This window comes from Larus michahellis, chromosome 2 (assembly GCF_964199755.1).
Source record: "Larus michahellis chromosome 2, bLarMic1.1, whole genome shotgun sequence".
NCBI lineage: Eukaryota > Metazoa > Chordata > Aves > Charadriiformes > Laridae > Larus > Larus michahellis.
This window is the reverse complement of record NC_133897.1, coordinates 131,451,336-131,466,876: the sequence shown is the minus strand read 5'-3', so window position 1 is coordinate 131,466,876 and position 15,541 is coordinate 131,451,336. Positions and strand designations below refer to the sequence as shown.

At 55.1% G+C, this 15,541-nt stretch overlaps 1 protein-coding gene and 9 non-coding genes across 10 annotated transcripts in view; 9 read left to right on the top strand and 1 right to left on the bottom strand.

Moving 5' to 3' along the window:
- Positions 1 to 15,541, bottom strand: part of DNAJC5B (DnaJ heat shock protein family (Hsp40) member C5 beta) — a 97,391-nt gene that overhangs the window by 69,732 nt on the left and 12,118 nt on the right. The window lies entirely within an intron of this gene.
- On the top strand, positions 2,575 to 2,663 carry TRNAY-GUA (transfer RNA tyrosine (anticodon GUA)). Its single transcript is given in 2 exon segments — positions 2,575 to 2,611; positions 2,628 to 2,663. It is a non-coding gene; the product is annotated as a tRNA-Tyr (tRNA).
- TRNAA-AGC (transfer RNA alanine (anticodon AGC)) lies at positions 2,999 to 3,071 on the top strand. Its single transcript has one exon. It is a non-coding gene; the product is annotated as a tRNA-Ala (tRNA).
- TRNAA-AGC (transfer RNA alanine (anticodon AGC)) lies at positions 5,229 to 5,301 on the top strand. The gene has a single exon. It is a non-coding gene; the product is annotated as a tRNA-Ala (tRNA).
- On the top strand, positions 6,481 to 6,553 carry TRNAA-AGC (transfer RNA alanine (anticodon AGC)). The gene has a single exon. It is a non-coding gene; the product is annotated as a tRNA-Ala (tRNA).
- TRNAY-GUA (transfer RNA tyrosine (anticodon GUA)) lies at positions 7,941 to 8,029 on the top strand. The gene is given in 2 exon segments: positions 7,941 to 7,977; positions 7,994 to 8,029. It is a non-coding gene; the product is annotated as a tRNA-Tyr (tRNA).
- Positions 8,711 to 8,783, top strand: TRNAA-AGC (transfer RNA alanine (anticodon AGC)). The gene has a single exon. It is a non-coding gene; the product is annotated as a tRNA-Ala (tRNA).
- Positions 9,963 to 10,035, top strand: TRNAA-AGC (transfer RNA alanine (anticodon AGC)). The gene has a single exon. It is a non-coding gene; the product is annotated as a tRNA-Ala (tRNA).
- On the top strand, positions 13,342 to 13,430 carry TRNAY-GUA (transfer RNA tyrosine (anticodon GUA)). Its single transcript is given in 2 exon segments — positions 13,342 to 13,378; positions 13,395 to 13,430. It is a non-coding gene; the product is annotated as a tRNA-Tyr (tRNA).
- TRNAA-AGC (transfer RNA alanine (anticodon AGC)) lies at positions 13,766 to 13,838 on the top strand. The gene has a single exon. It is a non-coding gene; the product is annotated as a tRNA-Ala (tRNA).

Genomic DNA, 15,541 nt, shown 5'->3' with positions numbered 1-15,541 from the left:
ATAGACCTGAGGAGTGCAGGCTCCCTTGCGTGTCTACCGCTACATCTTGTCCGGGCCCTGAGTGGCCCTAACAGGCCTGAATGGCCCTGACCAGCCTCATGCCGGCCTCCACATCCACCCATGGATTTACGTTCAGCTCTGGGCCTTCACCCTCTTTCCGTGCGACACCGCAGGAATCCTGGTCTCTAGCTCACCCATGCCTATGCTGCTGTGCTCATCCTGAGTGCCATTACGTGGCACGTGCAGGACAACCTGGTGATCAGGCGCAGTCAGGATCATTCATGAACTGCAGGTGCTGCTTGACAAACCTCATCTCCGTCTATGACAAGGTGACTCACTTAGTGGATGAGGGAAAGGGAAAGACTGTGGATGTCGTTTACCTGGACTTTAGTAATGCCTTCGACACCGTTTCCCACAGCATTCTCCTGGAGAAACTGACTGCTCATGGTTTGGATGAGCGTACTCTCTGCTGGGTAAAAAACCGGCTGGGTGGCCAGGCCCAAAGAGTTGTGGTGCATGGAGATCAATCCAGCTAGTGGCCAGTCACAAGCGGTGTTCCCCAGGGTTAAGTATTGCACACAGATCTGTTTAATATCTTTATCAATGAACTGGATGAGGGGATCGAGTGCATCCTCAGTAAGTTTGCAGCTGACACCAAGCTAGATGGGAGTGTTGACGTGCTTGAGGGTAGGACGGCTCCACAGAGGGATCTGGACAGGATGGAATGATGGGCCGAGGACAATGGTGTGAGGTTCAACAAGGCCAAGTGCTGGGTCCTGCACTTGAGTCACAACAACCCCATGCAACGCTACAGGCTTAGAGAAGAGTGGCTGGAGAGCAGCCCAGCAGAAAAGGACCTGGGGGTATTGGTCGACAGCCAGATGAATATGAGCCAGCAGTGTGCCCAGGTGGCCAAGGCGGCCAACAGCATCCTGGCCTGTTTCAGGAAAAATGTGGTGAGCAGCACTGGGGAAGTGATTGCCCCCTGTACTCGGCACTGGTGAGGCTGCACCTCGACTACTGTGTTCAGTTTAGGGCCCTTCACTCCAAGAAAGACATTGAGATTCTGGAGCGGGTCCAGAGAAGGGCAACAAAGCTGGTGAGAGGTCTAGAGAACAAGTTTTATGAGGAGCGGCTGAGGGAACTGGGGTTGTTTAGCCTGGAGAAAAGGAAGCTGAGGGGAGACCTTATCACTCTCTACAACTACCTGAAAGGAGGTTGCAGTGAAGTAAGGGTCAGTCTCTTCTCCCAAGTAACAAGCCATAGGACAAGAGGAAAAGCCTTTAGTTGCGCCAGGGGAGGTTTAGATTGGATATTAGGAAAAATTTCTTCATCGAAAGACAGAAAGACATTGGAACAGGCTTCCCAGGGAAGTGGTGGAATCGCCATCCCTAGAGGTATTTAAAAAAAGAGTAGAGGCGGTGCTTAGGAACATGGTTTAGTGGTGGTTTTGTCAGTGTCAGGTGGATGGTTGGACTCGATGATCTTAATGGTCCCTTCCAACCCAGACGGTTCTATGATTCTATGGCTATGCCATTGCCTATGTCCAACCACAGAAAGCCTTGATGCAGATGCTGACATGCAGACGGATATTCTGTGTTGACCTCATCCCTGTCTTGTCAGTCTGGATCTGCCTGGCATTCACTGGACGTGATCATCACGCTGACCTACAGAGTGACATCCTGGCGTGCTGTTGTCCTTGCCTCAGTATGACAATGGTGCCTTCTGCTTCTTGACTGTCTCTTATAGCAAGGCACCATGGCTTGGTCTTCCCAGGTCAGGTGGTGTGGACCTGAGAGATGGTGGGCAATATGGGACTAAGACAAATCATTCTTTCTTCCTGATGAATGGATCGATGCCCATGTTCTCCAGTGCTTTTCATTCCCCTTGCCTGGACACAGGGCCCTTGACCTGGGGCCAGTGTCCTCTGGAGGCTGTGGCAGCACGCAGAGCACCCAGTCAGTAAAGAGCAGGAAAAGACCCCAAGGTGTAACAAGAGCAGCACCGGCAGTTTTACAGGAGACATTACTTTCTCCATCTTTTCTTGACAGGCATCAAATGTCATCTCAAGTACTGTGTCCAGATTTGAGCTCCACCACAGAGGAATGGCATCAAGGAAATGGAGCAACTTCAGCGGAGGGCTGCAAAGAAGCTCAGGAACCAAAGGGATTTCTATGTGAGGATGGACTGAGGACACCGGGCATGTTCAGCCTGGAGAAAAAGAGGTTCAGGGGGCTTACACGTGACCTTATAGCACTTTGGAGGACCTTACAGAGCAGAGGAAATGTTGTCCGTTTGTCTGGTGCAGGACCAGTGGGCAAAAGAGAGCAGAGTGAAATGGAATCAAGAGAAGTTGCAGTAGGATACGGGTAAGCCTCTTTTTGGCCCTGAGGAGAGTCCAGCTGCAAGACTTGATGGGCTAAAGGGTTGCCCATGGTGGTTGCCGGTGGTATGATGTTGGAGCCGAGTCTATTTGAATGAGGATGTTGGAGCAGAGGCATTGTTCTCCGCTTTGCATGGAGAAGCGTTGGATGAGTGTGTGATGGGCGAGGTACTGGGCAGGGCTCCATGCTTCCTTCGATAGCTCAGCTGGTAGAGCGGAGGACTGTAGGCTCCCTTGCACGGCCATCCTTAGGTCGCTGGTTCAACTCCGGCTCGAAGGAGTGCCCTTTTGGCTCTGCACCGCACCCTGCAGTGCCACTGCCTTTTGGCCCTGCCCGGGTGATTCCCCTTCAAGGGCTGCACAGCCCTGAACTCTTGCTTGAGGTGCAGAAGATGACTGGCCAAGGCAGTTTTAGGTGAGTGCTGGGCTGGGGATGGTGGTGCTGAGCGCTGGGGTTTTTGAGGAGTGACCTCCCTCAGGCAAGTGAGTGGGAGGGTGGATGTGGGTGTGTGGGAGCCAGTCCGATGGGAAGGCCCCGAGTCCGGGTGTGGGGCAGGCTGGGCCAGGGGTGGGTGGCTGGAAGGGAGAAAGGACCTCAGGCAGAGGCTGTGGGCTGGGGAATTAGCTCAAGTGGTAGAGCGCTCGCTTAGCATGTGAGAGGCAGCGGGATCGATGCCCGCATTCTCCAATGCTTTTCATTCCCCTTGCCCGGACACAGGGCCCCTTGCCTGCGGCAGTATCCTCTGGGAGGTTTGGGGAGGTCCTGGTCTGCCCAGGCTGCACAGAGAACAACAGCTTCCAGGGCTACATGTAGAGTACGATGGACTCAGGATCAAGGGAAGGGAGTCTTCCCCCTTGCTTGCCATCTAACAGATGGCACCTAGAATGCTGTGACCAACTTTGGTTCTCCATGCAGAAGGGAGAGAGAGACCGACTGCAGCCACCTCAGAATAGGGCCACCAGGATTACTGGGAGCAGGCGCGCATGCCCTGTGAGGAGAGGCCAATGAATGCGGGCTTGTCCAGACGCCAGGGAAGAGAGGGCTTTGGGGAAGCTAAGCAGCATCTTTCAAATGCTTATCATGAGGTTTTGCATTCAACAGCTAGGCTTTTTGCTGGTGTGATTGGTGGAGGAATGACAAACAACAGGGCACAGCTGAAGCAAGACAGGTTCCATTTTTGTTTCCCTCCCACCAGCCAGGCAGGAGAAGAGGGATGCCCCGGAGAGCTGTGCAGCCTCCATGCTTGGAGACTGGCATGAGCTTACTGGCCAAAGCCTTGAGCAAACTGGTGTGATCTCTGAGCTGGGGCTGCTTGGAGGAGATTTCAGTAGAGATGTCCCCGGGCCTCATCGAAGGTGATTGCTTTGACAACTCTGCCATGCGGGCAGAGCTGGGAGAGGGCCCTGCCGGTCCATCAACAGCTCTGCTGGTCGTGCACAAGACTTCAGTCTGCCTTGCATGGCTACCTACCCCTACGTCTCGTCCAGGCCCTGAGTGCCCAATGAGACCTGAAAGGCCATGATGAGCCTCACGCTAGGCTCATCGTCACATCCACCAATGGGCCCAGGAGCTCTGTTCATGACCAGCTCTGGGCCTTCACTCTCTTTTGGTACTACACCGTAGGAGTCCTGGTCTCTGTCTCAGCCATGCCTATGGCTATGCCAATGGCTGTGTCCAGCCACAGAGAGCCTTGATGCAGACGCTGACATGCACATGGATGTTCTGTGTTGACGTCACCCCTGTCTTGTCGGAATGGACCTGTCTGTCATTCACTGGGCGAGATGGTCATTCTGACCCACGGAGTGACTTCCTGGCGTGCTGTTGTCCTTGCCTCAGAATGACACTGGTGCCTTCTGCTTCTTGAGTGTCTCTCAGAGCAAGGCACCATGACTGGGTGTTCCCCGGTGAGGTGTTGTGTGGCTGAGGGATGGTGGACAATGTGGGTCTAAGGCACAACCTTCTTTCATCCTTCCTTCCTACTGAAGACAGTCACGTGGGTATAGGCAAGTAGTGTGAGAACTGAGCAGTTGGATGAATGTCTGAGGAAGGCGTGAGATGATGATGCCTCATGCTTCCTTTGATAGCTCAGCTGGTAGAGCGGAGGACTGTAGGCTCCCTTGCACGGCCATCCTTAGGTCGCTGGTTCAACTCCGGCTCGAAGGAGCGCCCTTTTGGCTCTGCACCGCACCCTGTTCCGCCTTTGTCTCTTAACAGGAATGTTCACACCGCGGAGGCACTTGTGAGCTCAGAATGGGGCAGTTGAGGCCCACCAAAACGGCTGCTGGGGATCAAGTGGGGAAGGCTGCACAAGCTTCAGTGGCAGCCCTCCAGTGGACAAGCAGCTCCACTCCGTGGTGCTGCTCAAGCAGGTGGGAGTTCAGGCAGGCTCCTTGAGTCCACAGGTCATGGCCAAGCTCAGCATCAATGGGGAACGGTGGGCAGGCACGGACAGAGCTGTGACCCAGATCCAGTGGTTCTCAGACAGGCACCAAGGGCAAGAGGTTCAGCTACAAAGTGCCTCCTGTGCAAAGGAGGGCCAGGTCTCTGCTGAGGCTTCTTGTACCATTTTCATGCAAGGCCACCGTTTGGGCATGCTCCAAGTTGTGGGTGAGCTCAGACAGCCAAACACCCAGGGTGGTGGGGATGCCGTCAGGCTCCCAAGGGATTGACCCCGAGGTCTGGTTTTGCCAGAGGGCACCTCCCTCAGGCAAGTGAGTGGGTGGGTGGGTGGGTGTGAGTGTGGGAGCCAGTCCGATGGGAAGGCCCAGAGTCCGGGTGTGGGGCAGGCTGGGCCAGGGGTGGGTGGCTGGCAGGGGAGAGGGCCTCAGGCAGAGGCCGTGGGTTGGGGAATTAGCTCAAGTGGTAGAGCGCTCGCTTAGCATGTGAGAGGCAGCGGGATCGATGCCCGCATTCTCCAATGCTTTTCATTCCCCTTGCCCGGACACAGGGCCCTTTGCCTGGAGCCTGTGTCCTCTGGAGGCCGTGGAAACACACGGTGCACCCAGTCTGCAAAGAGTAGGACATTCTACTGGGGTGTAACATCCCAGGGTGTAACAAGAGCAGCACCAGGAGTTTTACAGGAGACCTTATTTTCTCCCTCTTTGCTTGACACAAGTCCAATATCATCTCAAGCACTCTGTCCAGATTTGAGCTCCACCGTAGAGGAAATTCATCATGAAAAGGCAGTAAATTCAGTGGAGCGCTATGGAGAAGCTCAGGGAATGGGGGTATTTCTACGAGCGAATGGGCTGAGGGCACTGGACCTGTTCAGCCTGGAGAAAGAGAGGTTCAGAGGGCTTACACGTGACCTTCCAGCACTCAGGAGGACCTTACTGAGTAGAGGAAATGTACTTTTGTCTGGCGCTTGACCAGAGGGCAAAAGAGAGCGGAGTGAAATGGAATCAAGAGAAGCTGCAGTAGGATACGGGTAAGCCTCTTTGTGGCCCTGAGGAGAGTCCAGCTGTAGAGGATGACGTGGAAGGAGCTTGAGGAGTTTTTCTGTCTGTGGGTTTGCATGCCTTGGTGGACTAAATGGTTGAGCAAGGTGGTATGATGTTGGAGCCGAGTCTATTTGAATGAGGATGTTGGAGCAGAGGCATTGTTCTCCGCTTTGCATGGAGAAGCGTTGGATGAGTGTGTGATGGGCGAGGTACTGGGCAGGGCTCCATGCTTCCTTCGATAGCTCAGCTGGTAGAGCGGAGGACTGTAGGCTCCCTTGCACGGCCATCCTTAGGTTGCTGGTTCAACTCCGGCTCGAAGGAGTGCCCTTTTGGCTCTGCACCGCACCCTGCAGTGCCACTGCCTTTTGGCCCTGCCCGGGTGATTCCCCTTCAAGGGCTGCACAGCCCTGAACTCTTGCTTGAGGTGCAGAAGATGACTGGCCAAGGCAGTTTTAGGTGAATGCTGGGCTGGGGATGGTGGTGCTGAGCGCTGGGGTTTTTGAGGAGTGACCTCCCTCAGGCAAGTGAGTGGGAGGGTGGATGTGGGTGTGTGGGAGCCAGTCTGATGGGAAGGCCCCGAGTCCGGGTGTGGGGCAGGCTGGGCCAGGGGTGGGTGGCTGGAAGGGAGAAAGGACCTCAGGCAGAGGCTGTGGGCTGGGGAATTAGCTCAAGTGGTAGAGCGCTCGCTTAGCATGTGAGAGGCAGCGGGATCGATGCCCGCATTCTCCAATGCTTTTCATTCCCCTTGCCCGGACACAGGGCCCCTTGCCTGCGGCAGTATCCTCTGGGAGGTTTGGGAAGGTCCTGGTCTGCCCAGGCTGCACAGAGAACAACAGCTTCCAGGGCTACATGTAGAGTACGATGGACTCAGGATCAAGGGAAGGGAGTCTTCCCCCTTGCTTGCCATCTAACAGATGGCACCTAGAATGCTGTGACCAACTTTGGTTCTCCATGCAGAAGGGAGAGAGAGACCGACTGCAGCCACCTCAGAATAGGGCCACCAGGATTACTGGGAGCAGGCGCGCATGCCCTGTGAGGAGAGGCCAATGAATGCGGGCTTGTCCAGACGCCGGGGAAGAGAGGGCTTTGGGGAAGCTAAGCAGCATCTTTCAAATGCTTATCATGAGGTTTTGCATTCAACAGCTAGGCTTTTTGCTGGTGTGATTGGTGGAGGAATGACAAACAACAGGGCACAGCTGAAGCAAGACAGCTTCCATTTTTGTTTCCCTCCCACCAGCCAGGCAGGAGAAGACGGATGCCCTGGAGGGCGGTGCAGCCTCCATGCTTGGAGACTGGCATGAGCTTACTGGCCAAAGCCTTGAGCAAACTGGTGTGATCTCTGAGCTGGGGCTGCTTGGAGGAGATTTCAGTAGAGATGTCCCCGGGCCTCATCGAAGGTGATTGCTTTGACAACTCTGCCATGCGGGCAGAGCTGGGAGAGGGCCCTGCCGGTCCATCAACAGCTCTGCTGGTCGTGCACAAGACTTCAGTCTGCCTTGCATGGCTACCTACCCCTACGTCTCGTCCAGGCCCTGAGTGCCCAATGAGACCTGAAAGGCCATGATGAGCCTCACGCTAGGCTCATCGTCACATCCACCAATGGGCCCAGGAGCTCTGTTCATGACCAGCTCTGGGCCTTCACTCTCTTTTGGTACTACACCGTAGGAGTCCTGGTCTCTGTCTCAGCCATGCCTATGGCTATGCCAATGGCTGTGTCCAGCCACAGAGAGCCTTGATGCAGACGCTGACATGCACATGGATGTTCTGTGTTGACGTCACCCCTGTCTTGTCGGAATGGACCTGTCTGTCATTCACTGGGCGAGATGGTCATTCTGACCCACGGAGTGACTTCCTGGCGTGCTGTTGTCCTTGCCTCAGAATGACACTGGTGCCTTCTGCTTCTTGAGTGTCTCTCAGAGCAAGGCACCATGACTGGGTGTTCCCCGGTGAGGTGTTGTGTGGCTGAGGGATGGTGGACAATGTGGGTCTAAGGCACAACCTTCTTTCATCCTTCCTTCCTACTGAAGACAGTCACGTGGGTATAGGCAAGTAGTGTGAGAACTGAGCAGTTGGATGAATGTCTGAGGAAGGCGTGAGATGATGATGCCTCATGCTTCCTTCGATAGCTCAGCTGGTAGAGCGGAGGACTGTAGGCTCCCTTGCACGGCCATCCTTAGGTCGCTGGTTCAACTCCGGCTCGAAGGAGCGCCCTTTTGGCTCTGCACCGCACCCTGTTCCGCCTTTGTCTCTTAACAGGAATGTTCACACCGCGGAGGCACTTGTGAGCTCAGAATGGGGCAGTTGAGGCCCACCAAAACGGCTGCTGGGGATCAAGTGGGGAAGGCTGCACAAGCTTCAGTGGCAGCCCTCCAGTGGACAAGCAGCTCCACTCCGTGGTGCTGCTCAAGCAGGTGGGAGTTCAGGCAGGCTCCTTGAGTCCACAGGTCATGGCCAAGCTCAGCATCAATGGGGAACGGTGGGCAGGCACGGACAGAGCTGTGACCCAGATCCAGTGGTTCTCAGACAGGCACCAAGGGCAAGAGGTTCAGCTACAAAGTGCCTCCTGTGCAAAGGAGGGCCAGGTCTCTGCTGAGGCTTCTTGTACCATTTTCATGCAAGGCCACCGTTTGGGCATGCTCCAAGTTGTGGGTGAGCTCAGACAGCCAAACACCCAGGGTGGTGGGGATGCCGTCAGGCTCCCAACGGATTGACCCCGAGGTCTGGTTTTGCCAGAGGGCACCTCCCTCAGGCAAGTGAGTGGGTGGGTGGGTGGGTGTGAGTGTGGGAGCCAGTCCGATGGGAAGGCCCAGAGTCCGGGTGTGGGGCAGGCTGGGCCAGGGGTGGGTGGCTGGCAGGGGAGAGGGCCTCAGGCAGAGGCCATGGGTTGGGGAATTAGCTCAAGTGGTAGAGCGCTCGCTTAGCATGTGAGAGGCAGCGGGATCGATGCCCGCATTCTCCAATGCTTTTCATTCCCCTTGCCCGGACACAGGGCCCTTTGCCTGGAGCCTGTGTCCTCTGGAGGCCGTGGAAACACACGGTGCACCCAGTCTGCAAAGAGTAGGACATTCTACTGGGGTGTAACATCCCAGGGTGTAACAAGAGCAGCACCAGGAGTTTTACAGGAGACCTTATTTTCTCCCTCTTTGCTTGACACAAGTCCAATATCATCTCAAGCACTCTGTCCAGATTTGAGCTCCACCATAGAGGAAATTCATCATGAAAAGGCAGTAAATTCAGTGGAGCGCTATGGAGAAGCTCAGGGAATGGGGGTATTGCTACGAGCGAATGGGCTGAGGGCACTGGACCTGTTCAGCCTGGAGAAAGAGAGGTTCAGAGGGCTTACACGTGACCTTCCAGCACTCAGGAGGACCTTACTGAGTAGAGGAAATGTACTTTTGTCTGGCGCTTGACCAGAGGGCAAAAGAGAGCGGAGTGAAATGGAATCAAGAGAAGCTGCAGTAGGATACGGGTAAGCCTCTTTTTGGCCCTGAGGAGAGTCCAGCTGTAGAGGATGACGTGGAAGGAGCTTGAGGAGTTTTTCTGTCTGTGGGTTTGCATGCCTTGGTGGACTAAATGGTTGAGCAAGGTGGTATGATGTTGGAGCCGAGTCTATTTGAATGAGGATGTTGGAGCAGAGGCATTGTTCTCCGCTTTGCATGGAGAAGCGTTGGATGAGTGTGTGATGGGCGAGGTACTGGGCAGGGCTCCATGCTTCCTTCGATAGCTCAGCTGGTAGAGCGGAGGACTGTAGGCTCCCTTGCACGGCCATCCTTAGGTCACTGGTTCAACTCCGGCTCGAAGGAGCGCCCTTTTGGCTCTGCACCGCACCCTGCAGTGCCACTGCCTTTTGGCCCTGCCCGGGTGATTCCCCTTCAAGGGCTGCACAGCCCTGAACTCTTGCTTGAGGTGCAGAAGATGACTGGCCAAGGCAGTTTTAGGTGAGTGCTGGGCTGGGGATGGTGGTGCTGAGCGCTGGGGTTTTTGAAGAGTGACCTCCCTCAGGCAAGTGAGTGGGAGGGTGGATGTGGGTGTGTGGGAGCCAGTCCGATGGGAAGGCCCCGAGTCCGGGTGTGGGGCAGGCTGGGCCAGGGGTGGGTGGCTGGAAGGGAGAAAGGACCTCAGGCAGAGGCTGTGGGCTGGGGAATTAGCTCAAGTGGTAGAGCGCTCGCTTAGCATGTGAGAGGCAGCGGGATCGATGCCCGCATTCTCCAATGCTTTTCATTCCCCTTGCCCGGACACAGGGCCCCTTGCCTGCGGCAGTATCCTCTGGGAGGTTTGGGAAGGTCCTGGTCTGCCCAGGCTGCACAGAGAACAACAGCTTCCAGGGCTACATGTAGAGTACGATGGACTCAGGATCAAGGGAAGGGAGTCTTCCCCCTTGCTTGCCATCTAACAGATGGCACCTAGAATGCTGTGACCAACTTTGGTTCTCCATGCAGAAGGGAGAGAGAGACCGACTGCAGCCACCTCAGAATAGGGCCACCAGGATTACTGGGAGCAGGCGCACATGCCCTGTGAGGAGAGGCCAATGAATGCGGGCTTGTCCAGACGCCAGGGAAGAGAGGGCTTTGGGGAAGCTAAGCAGCATCTTTCAAATGCTTATCATGAGGTTTTGCATTCAACAGCTAGGCTTTTTGCTGGTGTGATTGGTGGAGGAATGACGAACAACAGGGCACAGCTGAAGCAAGACAGGTTCCATTTTTTCTTCCCTCCCACCAGCCAGGCAGGAGAAGGCGGCTGCCCAAGGGGCTGTGCAGCCTCCATGCTTGAGCTGGCTGGCTGAAGCCTTGAGCAAACTCGTGGGATCTCTGAGCTGGGGCTGCCTGGTGATGCATGCTGGAACAGACACGTATTGAGGCCTCATCAAAGGTGACTGCTTTGACAACTCTGTCATGCGGGCAGATCTGGGAGAGCGCCCTGATGGTCCTTCAATATCTCTGCTGATAGACCTGAGGAGTGCAGGCTCCCTTGCGTGTCTACCGCTACATCTTGTCCGGGCCCTGAGTGGCCCTAACAGGCCTGAATGGCCCTGACCAGCCTCATGCCGGCCTCCACATCCACCCATGGATTTACGTTCAGCTCTGGGCCTTCACCCTCTTTCCGTGCGACACCGCAGGAATCCTGGTCTCTAGCTCACCCATGCCTATGCTGCTGTGCTCATCCTGAGTGCCATTACGTGGCACGTGCAGGACAACCTGGTGATCAGGCGCAGTCAGGATCATTCATGAACTGCAGGTGCTGCTTGACAAACCTCATCTCCGTCTATGACAAGGTGACTCACTTAGTGGATGAGGGAAAGGGAAAGACTGTGGATGTCGTTTACCTGGACTTTAGTAATGCCTTCGACACCGTTTCCCACAGCATTCTCCTGGAGAAACTGACTGCTCATGGTTTGGATGAGCGTACTCTCTGCTGGGTAAAAAACCGGCTGGGTGGCCAGGCCCAAAGAGTTGTGGTGCATGGAGATCAATCCAGCTAGTGGCCAGTCACAAGCGGTGTTCCCCAGGGTTAAGTATTGCACACAGATCTGTTTAATATCTTTATCAATGAACTGGATGAGGGGATCGAGTGCATCCTCAGTAAGTTTGCAGCTGACACCAAGCTAGATGGGAGTGTTGACGTGCTTGAGGGTAGGACGGCTCCACAGAGGGATCTGGACAGGATGGAATGATGGGCCGAGGACAATGGTGTGAGGTTCAACAAGGCCAAGTGCTGGGTCCTGCACTTGAGTCACAACAACCCCATGCAACGCTACAGGCTTAGAGAAGAGTGGCTGGAGAGCAGCCCAGCAGAAAAGGACCTGGGGGTATTGGTCGACAGCCAGATGAATATGAGCCAGCAGTGTGCCCAGGTGGCCAAGGCGGCCAACAGCATCCTGGCCTGTTTCAGGAAAAATGTGGTGAGCAGCACTGGGGAAGTGATTGCCCCCTGTACTCGGCACTGGTGAGGCTGCACCTCGACTACTGTGTTCAGTTTAGGGCCCTTCACTCCAAGAAAGACATTGAGATTCTGGAGCGGGTCCAGAGAAGGGCAACAAAGCTGGTGAGAGGTCTAGAGAACAAGTTTTATGAGGAGCGGCTGAGGGAACTGGGGTTGTTTAGCCTGGAGAAAAGGAAGCTGAGGGGAGACCTTATCACTCTCTACAACTACCTGAAAGGAGGTTGCAGTGAAGTAAGGGTCAGTCTCTTCTCCCAAGTAACAAGCCATAGGACAAGAGGAAAAGCCTTTAGTTGCGCCAGGGGAGGTTTAGATTGGATATTAGGAAAAATTTCTTCATCGAAAGACAGAAAGACATTGGAACAGGCTTCCCAGGGAAGTGGTGGAATCGCCATCCCTAGAGGTATTTAAAAAAAGAGTAGAGGCGGTGCTTAGGAACATGGTTTAGTGGTGGTTTTGTCAGTGTCAGGTGGATGGTTGGACTCGATGATCTTAATGGTCCCTTCCAACCCAGACGGTTCTATGATTCTATGGCTATGCCATTGCCTATGTCCAACCACAGAAAGCCTTGATGCAGATGCTGACATGCAGACGGATATTCTGTGTTGACCTCATCCCTGTCTTGTCAGTCTGGATCTGCCTGGCATTCACTGGACGTGATCATCACGCTGACCTACAGAGTGACATCCTGGCGTGCTGTTGTCCTTGCCTCAGTATGACAATGGTGCCTTCTGCTTCTTGACTGTCTCTTATAGCAAGGCACCATGGCTTGGTCTTCCCAGGTCAGGTGGTGTGGACCTGAGAGATGGTGGGCAATATGGGACTAAGACAAATCATTCTTTCTTCCTGATGAATGGATCGATGCCCATGTTCTCCAGTGCTTTTCATTCCCCTTGCCTGGACACAGGGCCCTTGACCTGGGGCCAGTGTCCTCTGGAGGCTGTGGCAGCACGCAGAGCACCCAGTCAGTAAAGAGCAGGAAAAGACCCCAAGGTGTAACAAGAGCAGCACCGGCAGTTTTACAGGAGACATTACTTTCTCCATCTTTTCTTGACAGGCATCAAATGTCATCTCAAGTACTGTGTCCAGATTTGAGCTCCACCACAGAGGAATGGCATCAAGGAAATGGAGCAACTTCAGCGGAGGGCTGCAAAGAAGCTCAGGAACCAAAGGGATTTCTATGTGAGGATGGACTGAGGACACCGGGCATGTTCAGCCTGGAGAAAAAGAGGTTCAGGGGGCTTACACGTGACCTTATAGCACTTTGGAGGACCTTACAGAGCAGAGGAAATGTTGTCCGTTTGTCTGGTGCAGGACCAGTGGGCAAAAGAGAGCAGAGTGAAATGGAATCAAGAGAAGTTGCAGTAGGATACGGGTAAGCCTCTTTTTGGCCCTGAGGAGAGTCCAGCTGCAAGACTTGATGGGCTAAAGGGTTGCCCATGGTGGTTGCCGGTGGTATGATGTTGGAGCCGAGTCTATTTGAATGAGGATGTTGGAGCAGAGGCATTGTTCTCCGCTTTGCATGGAGAAGCGTTGGATGAGTGTGTGATGGGCGAGGTACTGGGCAGGGCTCCATGCTTCCTTCGATAGCTCAGCTGGTAGAGCGGAGGACTGTAGGCTCCCTTGCACGGCCATCCTTAGGTCGCTGGTTCAACTCCGGCTCGAAGGAGTGCCCTTTTGGCTCTGCACCGCACCCTGCAGTGCCACTGCCTTTTGGCCCTGCCCGGGTGATTCCCCTTCAAGGGCTGCACAGCCCTGAACTCTTGCTTGAGGTGCAGAAGATGACTGGCCAAGGCAGTTTTAGGTGAGTGCTGGGCTGGGGATGGTGGTGCTGAGCGCTGGGGTTTTTGAGGAGTGACCTCCCTCAGGCAAGTGAGTGGGAGGGTGGATGTGGGTGTGTGGGAGCCAGTCCGATGGGAAGGCCCCGAGTCCGGGTGTGGGGCAGGCTGGGCCAGGGGTGGGTGGCTGGAAGGGAGAAAGGACCTCAGGCAGAGGCTGTGGGCTGGGGAATTAGCTCAAGTGGTAGAGCGCTCGCTTAGCATGTGAGAGGCAGCGGGATCGATGCCCGCATTCTCCAATGCTTTTCATTCCCCTTGCCCGGACACAGGGCCCCTTGCCTGCGGCAGTATCCTCTGGGAGGTTTGGGGAGGTCCTGGTCTGCCCAGGCTGCACAGAGAACAACAGCTTCCAGGGCTACATGTAGAGTACGATGGACTCAGGATCAAGGGAAGGGAGTCTTCCCCCTTGCTTGCCATCTAACAGATGGCACCTAGAATGCTGTGACCAACTTTGGTTCTCCATGCAGAAGGGAGAGAGAGACCGACTGCAGCCACCTCAGAATAGGGCCACCAGGATTACTGGGAGCAGGCGCGCATGCCCTGTGAGGAGAGGCCAATGAATGCGGGCTTGTCCAGACGCCAGGGAAGAGAGGGCTTTGGGGAAGCTAAGCAGCATCTTTCAAATGCTTATCATGAGGTTTTGCATTCAACAGCTAGGCTTTTTGCTGGTGTGATTGGTGGAGGAATGACAAACAACAGGGCACAGCTGAAGCAAGACAGGTTCCATTTTTGTTTCCCTCCCACCAGCCAGGCAGGAGAAGAGGGATGCCCCGGAGAGCTGTGCAGCCTCCATGCTTGGAGACTGGCATGAGCTTACTGGCCAAAGCCTTGAGCAAACTGGTGTGATCTCTGAGCTGGGGCTGCTTGGAGGAGATTTCAGTAGAGATGTCCCCGGGCCTCATCGAAGGTGATTGCTTTGACAACTCTGCCATGCGGGCAGAGCTGGGAGAGGGCCCTGCCGGTCCATCAACAGCTCTGCTGGTCGTGCACAAGACTTCAGTCTGCCTTGCATGGCTACCTACCCCTACGTCTCGTCCAGGCCCTGAGTGCCCAATGAGACCTGAAAGGCCATGATGAGCCTCACGCTAGGCTCATCGTCACATCCACCAATGGGCCCAGGAGCTCTGTTCATGACCAGCTCTGGGCCTTCACTCTCTTTTGGTACTACACCGTAGGAGTCCTGGTCTCTGTCTCAGCCATGCCTATGGCTATGCCAATGGCTGTGTCCAGCCACAGAGAGCCTTGATGCAGACGCTGACATGCACATGGATGTTCTGTGTTGACGTCACCCCTGTCTTGTCGGAATGGACCTGTCTGTCATTCACTGGGCGAGATGGTCATTCTGACCCACGGAGTGACTTCCTGGCGTGCTGTTGTCCTTGCCTCAGAATGACACTGGTGCCTTCTGCTTCTTGAGTGTCTCTCAGAGCAAGGCACCATGACTGGGTGTTCCCCGGTGAGGTGTTGTGTGGCTGAGGGATGGTGGACAATGTGGGTCTAAGGCACAACCTTCTTTCATCCTTCCTTCCTACTGAAGACAGTCACGTGGGTATAGGCAAGTAGTGTGAGAACTGAGCAGTTGGATGAATGTCTGAGGAAGGCGTGAGATGATGATGCCTCATGCTTCCTTTGATAGCTCAGCTGGTAGAGCGGAGGACTGTAGGCTCCCTTGCACGGCCATCCTTAGGTCGCTGGTTCAACTCCGGCTCGAAGGAGCGCCCTTTTGGCTCTGCACCGCACCCTGTTCCGCCTTTGTCTCTTAACAGGAATGTTCACACCGCGGAGGCACTTGTGAGCTCAGAATGGGGCAGTTGAGGCCCACCAAAACGGCTGCTGGGGATCAAGTGGGGAAGGCTGCACAAGCTTCAGTGGCAGCCCTCCAGTGGACAAGCAGCTCCACTCCGTGGTGCTGCTCAAGCAGGTGGGAGTTCAGGCAGGCTCC